Source organism: Ochotona princeps, chromosome 6 (assembly GCF_030435755.1).
Source record: "Ochotona princeps isolate mOchPri1 chromosome 6, mOchPri1.hap1, whole genome shotgun sequence".
NCBI classification, from domain to species: domain Eukaryota; kingdom Metazoa; phylum Chordata; class Mammalia; order Lagomorpha; family Ochotonidae; genus Ochotona; species Ochotona princeps.
The window spans coordinates 57,579,066-57,591,281 of NC_080837.1; positions in this window are offsets into that span (position 1 = coordinate 57,579,066).

A 12,216-nucleotide genomic window follows, 5' to 3' on the forward strand; every position below is an offset into this window, starting at 1 on the left:
GGTCCATCCCGATTGCCCCACTAAGAGTGGTTGGCTGAGTGTCTACCAGTACATCCCTAAGTCTCCTCAAATCTCTGGGGCTCCTTGCAAATACTTACTAAAAAGGTAACATTCATCCATGATATTTTAAATGAAAAAATATAGGAATCAATGTAACTGTGATTCTGTAAAAAACACAAATCTTTTCAATATGTGAGAGATGTAAAGAATTACAAAGGGCTAATATCATGGTTTCACATGAATAGTGAGATGGAATGGATTGATTTTTATATATTTTTCTTCCATTTTCTTTGATAGTCTAAAATAAATGCTCATTTTAAAAAGATGAAGGTATTGCTGAAAAAAAGTGGAAAATCTATACTGCTAAACTTAATGGAGGGAATGTGTATATAGGTGTACAGTAATGTACACCAAAATAGTGCTATCTTGTTTTTCTGAATGACACGATTGTAAGAGTTGAGCAGTGCTTGTATTGTTGATATTCAGATCCTTGCTCTGTAGTTTGCTCACTGCTTGAACGTCATTTTCTGGAGCTCTGTTAGGCACATGGTAGATGCATGGTGAGTGTTTGCTTTCGAATCGGCTGCCAACCTGTTGACCCACTGAGTGAAATTCTAAGATCTTTGAGTGGTCTATGAAGTCTTCATGGTCTAGCATACCTGCCTCTTTGCTAGTTGGAGACACACAGACCCATTTCAGCTCTGTGGTGTCTGAACTTGAACTCTGGTCCAAGATGCCCACTTGGCTTAATTCCTTATAAACTTGTCAGCTAGCCTTTTCCTAGCCAAGCCTTTGGTCTTTAGAAATTAACATCTTGTGGGCTCAGTGCGATGGCCTAGTAGTTAAAGTCCTCACCTTGCATGCTCCGGGATCCCAGATGGGTGCCAGTTCTAATCCAGGCAGCCCCTCTTCCCATACTGCTCCCTGCTTATGGCCCGGGGGTGGGGGTAGGGGTGGGGGTGGGGGGGAGAATAATCCAGGACGGCCCAAAGCCTTGGGACCCTGCACCCTGTGGGAGGCCCAGAAGAGCTCCTGGCTTCGGATTGGCTCAGCTCCGGCAGTTGCGGCCGCTTGGGGAGTTAACCATTGGACGGAAGATCTTCCTCTCTGTCTCTCCTCTTCTCTGTATATCCACCTTTCCAATAAAAATAAAGAATCTTTTAAAACAAGAAAAGAAATTGACATTTTCTGCCCCTTGCTAAGTGTTTGTTATAGGTTGCAGAGACTTAAATACCTAAACAAACCTGCAGTATTTTTTTTAAAGATTTATTTTATTTGGAAGTCAGAGTTATAGGAGGAAGGAAAAGAGAGATCTTGAATCTGCTGGTTTACTTCCCACATGGCCACAGTAGCCATCATTGGGCCAGACCAAAGCCAGGTTCCTGGAGCTTCTTCCAGATCTCCCACATGGGTGGCAGGGCCCAAGTACTTGGGTCACCTTCCACTGGTTACCCGGGTCATTAGCAAGAATCTAGATTGGAAATAGAGTCACTGGGGCTGGGAACAATACTTATTTGGTATTCTGCTGTCACAGGCAGCAGTTTTCCCGGCTATGCCACAAAGCCATCCCTATGGTAGTATTTTAGATGGTGATAAGAACAACACAAATAGAAAGGAGATAGAGTGCCTCTGGGAGCACTGGAGCTCTAGGAAGGAAGCAAAGACTTGCACCAATTTGAAGAAAATTTATTCAAGGAAAATGTTTAAGCCTAAACATGGTGAGCTTTGTGCAATTTGAGCTTTCCCTTCTTCCCATCTCCCTCTCGTTAGCTCTATGGTTGTGTTGAAAACAGTGGCCATGTACACAAAGCAAGAACCAGCAGCCTAACAGCCGTGGGAGAAAAATGAAAATGTTCAGAGCTCCACTGTTAGAGACCTGCCATCATTTTGTCTGCCTGGGAGTTCCCAGAAAACCCTCATCACAGGGCCTGCCTTTTTTAAAATTTATTTTTATTATTTTTTAAAGATTTTACTTTATTTTTATTGCAACGTCAGATATGCAGAGAGGAGGAGAGACAGAGAAGAAGATCTTTCATCTGATGATTCTGTTCCCAAGTGGACGCAACAGCCAGAGCTGAGTAAATCCAAAGCCAGGAGCCAGGAACCTCTTCCAGGTCTCCCACGTGGGTGCAGGGTCCCAAGGCTTTGGACTGCTGTCCTGGACTGCTTTCCCAGGCCACGGAGCAGGGAATTGGATGGAGCTGGGAATAGGATGGAGCTGCCTGGATTAGAACCGGCACCCATCTGGAATCCCGGGTGTGCAAGGTGAAGACTTTAGCCACTAGGCTACCGCACCAGGCCCAGGGCCTGCCTTTATTTGACCTGACTCAAATTTAACAATACTACTAATAATATGTATTTGAAAGGCATACACAGAGAGAGAGGGCTCTTCCATCTGCTGCTTACTATCCAAATGCCCGCAACAACTGGAGATAAGGCATACTGAGCTCCGTCTGCATCTCCCACGTGGGTAGCAGGAACCCCCAGACTTACGTCATCATTGTCTGCCTCCCAGGTACACCAGCAGGAAGCTGGATTGGAGGAAGTGCCTGAGTGACTCACATCAGCATTCAACATGGGATGAAGCCATCCCAAATGATGACTCCACCTGCTTGACTACAAGCGTTGGCTCCCTGGCTCAGTGAAGTCATTTGTGGAAATAACTGGTGACAGTTATTTGATGTTGCAGGTGTGAGAGGTAGCAATAAAAATTGGGGCAAACGAAAAACCTACCACAAACCTCCAAAGGGAAAGCTGAGCCATGGAATGTCAATAGGGAGAGTTCAAGAGCACTGGCATATTCCTAGGAATCTCAGGGTCATGTGCATGCCCAGTAGAGAATTGAGAAAGCCTGGGCTCCCTTGCGGAGGAACTCCACAAGCAGGAAATAATGGCTAAGGTAGAGTTACAAAGGACTGCCTCAACAATGATGCTGTATTCCCTCATACAGAGACCCTCAGCAGAGGCTGGGAAACACATTCTAGACATTTAAACAAATGTGTCTCTAACGATTGGCTGAACACTGAAGTAATGCAGCAGAGACCCCAGTGGCCACCCTTGACAGTAAACTCAAATTTACAAAATGAGTTCAAGAAGAGTCACTTAAAAAATATCAAATACGGTCCCAGCATGGTGACCTAGCAGCTAGGGTCCTTGCCTTGACCACTCTGGAATCCCATATATAGGCGCCGGTTCTAATCCCGGCAGCTCCACTTCCCATCCAGCTCCCTGCTCCTTGGCCTGGGAAAGCAGTCCAAAGCCTTGGGACCCTGCACCTGCGTGGAAGACCTGGAAGAAGTTCCTGACTCCTGGCTTCAGCTCAGCTCAGCTCTGGCCATTGCGGTCACTTGGGGAGTGAATCATTGGATGGAAGATCTCTCTATCTCTTCTCTGTGTAACTGCCTTTCCAATAAAAATAAATAGATTTTTAAAAAATCAAATACATGAGCTAAGGTGGCCTCTGTGGATAGGCTCCTAGCTTATCACTCTCTTCACCGCAGGCCAAGATCCTTGAGTCTGGGGTGGGTGTTGAATAAAGGTGGTTTAACCTAGCGCTCGGGTTGCCTTTATTCCACATTAGTGTTACCTCCATCTTCCATTCAGCTTCTTGCTAGTGCAGGTCCTGGGAGGCGGCAGATGATGGCTCAAGTACTTGGGTCCTTGATAACAGTGTGGAAGATCCAGATGAAGGACCTGGCTTCTGGTTTTGGACAGGTCCAGCCTCAGCAGTTGCAGGCATTTGGGGTGAACCAGAAGTTGGAAGATCCATCTCTCTCTGTGTGTCTCTTTCAAATAAATAAAAATAAGCTTTTAAAAAGTCTGTACATGAAATAGGTGACTCATAAGAGGATGGATTCCCATATAAGTATTAAAATAAAAATCCTAGTTCAGGCAACTGCATCTTGACTCCAGCCTCTGCTAAGAAAGACCTTAGCAGGCAGCAAGCAGTGTTGGCTCAAGTGATTGGGTCCTTGCTGCCCATGTGGGTGACCTACATTGAAATCTAGGCTCCGGGAGTTGGATCCTGCCCTGGGATCTTTGTAGGCATTTGGAAAGTGAAAAAGCAAATTGGAGCTCTCTCTCCCTCTTTGCCTATAAGGCAAATAAATAACTTTTTAAAAGACAACTCTAAAATATTATCAAATCAAAGCCAGCGATGTATTTCAGAATTATTCAGTTGGATATTATTTATTTTGAGAATACAGGAATAGTCTAACATAAAGAAGTTCATCAAAGCTATTTTCATATATGCCAGTTAAGAGAGAAGAGTACAAAGGGACCTTCAAAAAGTACATGGAAAAATGTGTAGCTCTTAAAAACTGCATGCATCTCAAGCAGGTTTTTGTTACAAAATAAACACATTTTCATGCCATTTTTGCCCTCATTAAGTGATTATGTCCAGAGGAAACGGACAAAATTAATTATCCAGTTTAGGATTGAAAGCTTGTTCTTAAAGATGATAAAGATTATCTCTCAAACTAAATTCTTATAAATATTCCAGAGGTATTTTTGTTAGTGATAAGGGTCTGAAAGAACGCCTCCTATGAGTCATGTTGGCCACCCCCTTGAGACTTGCCTGGAAGCACCTTCTCCCAGCCCTGCGGGGTCTTTGACTTGAACCCTAGCTGCCATGCTGGCTGCAACCCAGAGACCTGGTTCAGAACCGTTGAACACATCTGGTCCTGAGTTCCTGATTCTCATAAAGCAACATGATCATAGATACTTGATGTGTTAAGTTTCTGCATTTTGGAGTAATTTGCTATACAGCAATTTTTATGTTGTACAGCAATATTTAACTAATATGCCCTTATTCAGAAAGTTCTAATAGATAGGAGATTAGCTGATTCACAAAATGAATAATGACTTTAGATATTGAAAAAATTAAAATAAATTGTAAAGTGGGTTAATGAATTAAAAACTTTTGAGAAGTCAAAATCCACAAGAAGATCTAAGTGGATGCTTCATTGCACTTGGCATTGGCAAAAATAAATCTGATAAATATAACTTTAGTAAAAGTTATTATCAAAAAGCTGTCAAATTTATCAAGGGCTAAACGTTGTCAAGGATTTGAAGTAATTGGGACTATTGTGCGTTACTACTGAAAGTATAAAATGGAACAACCAATACAGATGAATTTTGGTAATTTGTTCATATCTTAACACTTATCTTTTGTAACTCCACTCTGGGTTATTTAGTCAAAAGGAATGAAAGTTTATATTCACAAGAGGAGACATATAAGGAGGTCCATAGAGGCTTTCTTCCTAATAGTAAAAAGGTAGACTCTGACCAAGTGTCCATCAATAGGTAAATAAATCAATTGTATGTTTGTAAAATGGAATAGCAAGCACCCCAGAAAGAAATAAGCAATCAATACACTCAGAAAAAAATAGATGTCAACAGCCATGTGTAATTAAAGAAGCCTTACATGGAACAATATATGCCATGATCCCAGTGATGAGGCAAGACTAATCTAGGATGGCGGAATGAGAATGGTGAGTAGAGACTGATAGCAAGAAAATACAGAGCTGTCTGATAGAACATTACACAGGTGTCAAACAGGTGCTGCATTGGTCAAAACGCAGCGTATGTCTATTTGAGACTTATGCATTTTGTTGTATGTAAATTTACCTTTGAAGAAAAAAATTCTAATGAATATTAAATTCTGGATAAAAAATTGTGAATGTTTAGAAGCTGGTATCATGGCACTGGAACTCAAGTTGACAGTTGCAACAACAACATCTCGTATCAGAATCTTGATGCAAGTCCCCAAGTCTCAACTGCTCTGCTACTTTGTAAATATATATATATATATATATGTATATATATATAAAGATTTACAGAGAGAGAGCTCTTCCATCTGATGGTTCACTCCTCAGATGGCCGCAACAGCTGGAGGTGGGTCCATTCAAAGCCAGGAGCTTGGCACTTCTTCTCGGTCTTCCACATGAGTTCAGGGGCCCAGGGCCTTGGACCATCTTTTGCTGCTTTTTTAGGCACATTAGCAGGGTGCTGGTTTGCAAGTGGAGCATCTGGAACTAGAACAGGCACCCATATGGAATGCTGGCACTGCATGGGAAGGCTTAATCTATTATGCCATGGCGCCACCCCCTGCTGAGTTTCTGATCCAGCCTCCTGCTAAAGCACCTGAGAAGGTGACAGATGGCCCAAGTAGTTGGGCCCCTGCTATTCACATAGGAGACTTTAAGACTCCTGGCTTCCAAGTGGTCTAGACCTGATGTTACAGTCGTTTGTGAAGTGAACCAGAGGATACATCTCTCTCTATTTCCCTTTCTCTCTTCTTATCCCTCTCTTTCCCTATCTCTTTCCCTCTCTTGCTCTGGCTTTCAGATAAGTAAACCTTTGAATATATATATTTAGTGAATTAATAGATGGCTATAGATGTGAATAAACCATGAGGCTAACACAGAAAAGCACTACTAATAGAATGATAGTGCATATATAGTCAATGATTTTTAAAATAATATTCAAAAATTATATTTTTAAATGCAGATACCTTGGCAAATGTTTTATAATAGGCACATCATCCTCAACTCCAGATTAGAATTGTTTTCACTTCTTACTGTGCTGTAGATGTGAGGAAGTAATAGCAGGTGTGTATGTGTGTCTGTATGTAGAGACTCTTCTTGTTTACTAGGAATTTATCTTCAATGATGTATATGCATATTATTGTCTCAGATTTTTCTGTCTTTATTTTCCATTATTATTTATCTATTTGTATCTATTTGAAAAGCAGAGAGAGCGTGAAGTCTTCCATCTGCTTGTTTCCTGCAAAATGCCTGCAGCTGTCAGTACTGGGTCAGGCTGAAGCCAGGAGCCTGCAGCTCCCTCCAGGTCTCCCAGATGAGTGGTGGGGATCCAAGGATTTGAACCATCATCTTCTAACGCACAGTGTCGGCATTAGCAGCAAGCTGGGTTCAGAAGCAGAGGGGAGGTTTGAACCAGCTGCTCCGAAGCAGCCGCATCCCAAGGGCACCTTCATTGTTCTGTCCAAAGCCTGCTCCCTTGTATCTTACTAATCCACCAAAAACTGAAACTCGGAGAGACTAAACAGAAGAACAGGTTGAAATGTGTGAGGCAGTGTTCTGGGTGGATTTGAAAAGAAGGCAGACAATTTCAGAGTAGTACTCAAATGAGTTCTTAGTTTAATATATAAAATCCTTTAAACTGTCCAACTGCTGTGAAAAAGAAAACAACAAATCCTAATTAGTACTTGGAATATTTTGGAAATTGTAAAAGATCATGAATGCTGCAAGTGCTGTCCTGGTCGTGAGAGCTTTTTTTTTTTTTTTTTTTTTTTTTTTTAATAAGAGCAAAACAGCATGCATCCAAGATGGGGCGTCAGGCATTCTGTTTCTCTCAGACAATGATTTGAAAGGGCTCTGGCTTGGCCCTTTGGACCGATGCTCCATTTAGACTGAGACTTTCATGTTGACATGTTGACATTCTGGCTACCTGTCCTGCTCATTGAGGGGGAGGGAGAAGCTTGCATCTAGGACAGGCCAACCAAGAGCATTTGGAGGGATCCTGCAAATCTTTGACAACAATTCAAACACAAAGAATCATGACATTGGAAAGCTCCTAATTAAGAAAACAGAATGGGATAGAGGCCACAGTCTGTTTCAATAGTTCAAACCCTTTACTTAGAAAAAAAGATTCATACCAAAGCTTGGAGAACTTTCAATAAAATCTTCTAAAGCTAGATAGAACCAAGCATAGATGACTTTTTAAAAAAAATCATTTAATACTGTCAAAATTACAGAAACCACAGTCTAATGTAGAAGAATTCTGTGTTCGACTAAATCCTATGGGGACAGTGGTGGTAAATCCTTTCTTTACAGAGCCAATAGCCTCTCTTACTCTAGCCCCAGAAGTAGGAGGCCAAGCTCATTGCCTGTTCTGTAGGGAATAGCGACTTGAATGTCAGTCGTTTCTGTATCTTTCCTGGTTGCCACGACCTTAATTAAATCCTGTCTGAGAGAGAGAGAGAGAGAGAGAGAGAAGCATCACCTCATTTTTCCAAATATTGAAACCCATCTATTATCTAAAAATGCCCATTTCCAAACTGCCCCAGTTGGCTTTAGGTGAAGGTGGCTGCTGAGTGCGGAGCTGTCGGGGAAGGGGATCCCCCAGTCACAGAGCCTACTGAAGCATGCCTTTCTCCCTTGCATTCACTTCCCCTCAGAGACTTCCCAACTCAGGGTTTCCCTGAAATCGTTCAGTCAGAGGTTTATTCTTGAGCTTGGCTTCTGTTAAAATGCAGTACCACTGGGGGGGTTGATAGCAACTTTCAGCTCAGTGTAAAGATGTTTATCAGGTTCCTGTATAAAAAAGCTTGTGATTGAGCAGAAGAACACTGGGTGCCTCTCCAGAGAAAGCAAGAAAGCAGCGAGAAGCAGAACAGATTTCTCAAAGGGAGGCTGGGAATATGGACGCATTTGGAGTAGAGCATTTTCTGGTCAGCCTTGGCCTTACGTGTTAAAATGCTCTCCATTCCTGTCATGAAGTCTTACCCACTTATCTGAGAAACTATTCTAATCAAAAGCCACATCAAATTTGTGTGTGCCCAATTTTTCTCTATCTTGACCAAATAGAGGAAATGAAGCACTTTACAAAGCACACGGAGACCAGCCAACGCAATCTGCAAATTGCATAACTCGGTCCTGGCTCATAGCTCTATGTATTCAGCGAGGACTTCTGGACAAACTTCATTCTTGTTCTCCCTCTCAAATGCCCACACCCAGATTTCTTTGGCACACTGGATTTTGCAACCTCTTGTTTTGGAAACAAGCAGAAAATAGTAACACTCCATGTGTTGTGTGCTTCTTCCTAGTGTTCTGTCCTCTTATTGGAATACTTTTGGAGTAGATTTTTAACCAGGAAAATATGAAGGGTCTTTCCCTTCCTCATGGACACATGCACACACACTAATAAAAAAGCACATAACTGGAATTTGTGGCTCAAGTCACCAGGTTTTAAGCACAAGGTGAAAAAGATTGCACGATAGGAGAGAGAACAATTTTTTGTGAACCATTCATCCAAGCTGCTGGCACAGCCCAAAACTAGACTTTTTATTTCAGATATTGTGCTTTATTCTTGTTTACTGAGTTGTGCTAACTCTGGAGACCCACTATACTTCCTATTTCTGAAGCTGCTTTTAAAACCACCAAAGTAAGCAGGTATATTATCTTTGCTAAGAGATGATATGATGTTCTCTCTAACTATACTTACCACTAAATTCAAGTACAGGATCTTTATAAAGTCTGTGCCATTTTTAAACTTCAAAACTCTAAGAGGTAGACATGATAGTAAACTGTAAATGGAATTTAAAGGCAAATTCAATTTTCTTCTTAGAGCGGTCATGAACTTCAATTCTGCTGGCCATATTCCATTTGTCACAGGATCTGAAATGAGTACATATTGTGTGCAGTTGGGTACTGCAGTTATCCTAAACTTTAATACATTTACTTTTGAGGGCCGTTTATGGATCGTTTCTCTAGTACGCACAACCTGAGTTATTAAAGTATAAAAGTGCACAGGACCCTTAGGAAGACCCTGTATATAGCTCAAGTACACGGCACAGGAATTCTGGCTAAATTACCTCCTTTTGCTGCCAGCTCATTCTCTCTCATTTCAGACAGACCACAAGTCAAAAGAACTGTATGTTTCTTTTTGTTGCAAAGAAGGACTTCTTCAGCTCTAGTATTTAATGAATAACTTCTGCTAAAAAGCCTGGCTACCTTTGGAAGTGGCTACCTGCTTAGAACATGTAGATTAATGTCAAGATCTAATTGGAATGATAAAAGCCATGCAGAAGAGAAAGAATAATAAATCAAATAATTAGAAAGATGAGCATGCGAGGTACATATAGCACTCACTTAGCAGCAACCAATCCTGACTCTGTTGTCCTTCAAGGTCCCTACAAGTGCTTGTCGTGTTTCCTAACCATTCTTGGCTCACAAGGACACAGACCTCATTGAATTCCAAAAGCGTCATTGCAGTGAGTCCACATATCATTTGGCTTATTTCATGGCTAAGTTGAACCTAGAGCCTAGGACTGTTCTTTTCCCCTCAAGATCCTACCTGAGTCCCAGAATAGGGGTGGTCAGATCCACAGATTAAAGAAAAACCCAGATCTGAATGGTGGAGATTCAAAGATGTCTGAAGTTTGGGACCTGTATGGTCTAGCAGGTATGGGCAACCTGCTAGAGACATAAAATCCTCCATCCACAGGTTTACCCTCAACCCCCAATAGCTGCAAGGGCCAGAGCTTAGCCAGTCTCGATCTGGGGAGCCAGGAACCTCTTCCAGATGGTTCAAGGGTGCAGTGGCACAAAAACTTGGGCTATCCTCTGCTGCTTTCCCAGGCCATTGGCAAGGAACTGGATTGGAAACTAGAAAGGAAAGGTAATGAGTTTCATATTACACATGTTCATTTTGAAAGAATGGGAACAGTGGGTCGATTTTGCCTGGATGGATCAGGAGTCTTGGAACAGTAAATGCAAGAAAGTATTGCTTAAAAAAAATAAGCAGGAATCTCTGTGTAAAAAGCGGGCAAAATAGATTTTAACTTTGTTGATGATAAAGGATGAGAGCTTATTTGAGCGGTCTAACAGCTGGGGAACCTTGGGTGACTTGTCAAATACTGTTACAGGATAGAAGGGGCTGGGCCGATGCCCTGCTGCCTCCACTGCCACTGTGACTAGGTGATTTGGTCAGCCCCATTCTTCAGGTCAGGTCAAAGGTCAACAAACTGCCCAGAGGCCAATTCCAGCACCTGCCTGCTTTGTGTACAACCTGTTAGCCTAGACTGCTTCTTCTGGTTTGAATGCCCCCCCGCCCCCTCGTGTCAACAGAATCATAATATTCATGACATGTGAAAATTCTATGAAATTTAGATGTCAATGTTCAAAAAGTTTCACTAGAACACAACTATATTCACTTATAGATGGCAGTCTTCAAGAAGTTTGTGGAAAAGGGATTATGAAAAATTTGTGGATTTCAGGAATGTTTTCTACTAAAATAAACTTTATATTTTATTTTCATTTTTTTCCTGCAACTTTTGAAGTTCCCTCATATTGTCTAGAGTTTCTCCATGCTACAACGGCAGAATTGAATAGTTGCAACCAAAGTCATATGACCACAAAGCTTAAACGATTTACAATGTAGCTCAGAACCATTTTGCTGACCCTTGTCTGGGTCTTAAGGGTTCATAGATCTGATAGTGGTTTCTGGTCCTTAGTATTCTCATCTCTTTATCCATCTATCCATCCATCCATCCATCCATCCACCTACCCACCCATTCGTCCATCCATCCAGTCATCCAAGCATCCAAGCATCCAATACTGATACACAGTAAGTGACATTCTAACATGTCCCAAAACCACCTCCCTGTCCCCAGTACAAGTGTTAGAAAGCAGCACCATCTCCCTCTGGAAAGAATTTGGCATTTGGTTAGAGCATTGTAGTATATCCCAGGATGACTGAGTGCTCAAATTTTCATAGCCTTGACTTCCTCTTCACAGAACTCTTCCACAGGTCCAGCCCTCCCTAGGCTTGGAAGAGAGGTTGGTCTTTGATTTAAGAGTAGTACTAAACCTGCAGCTGTCAACCAAGGGGATCCAAGTAAATAGAGGAGGACAAAATGAGTCTGCAGCTTTGGACAAAATGACTAGGGCTTGTTCTCTATGGGCCTTCCTTAGGCATTTTCACCATCATGGGCACCTGACTCCATTAAAAAAATAAAATGAGGAACCAGTGTGGTGGCCTATCCTCTGTCCATGGTGCTGGGATCCCATTTGGATGCTGGTTCTAGTTCAACTGCTCCACTTCCAATCCAGCTCCTTGCCAATGGCCTGGGAAAGCAGCAGAGGATAGCCCAAGTCTTTGTGTCACTGCACGCATATGGGAGATCTAAAAGGTGTTCCTGGCTCCCTGGTTTTAGACTGCTAAGCCCTGGCCCTTGCAGCTATTGGGGGTTGAGGGTGAACCAGTGGATGGAGGATTTCTATGTCTGTCTGCAACTCTTTCAAGTAAAATAAATAAATTTTCTAAAAAACCATGAAAAATGAGGCCAGAGCCATGGAGTATAGTAGGCTAATCCTCCGGCAGCCACCAGTGTCCCATATGGGCACTGGTTCATGTCCCGGCTGCTCACTTCTGATGCAGCTTCCTGTTTATGGTTTGGGAAAACATCAG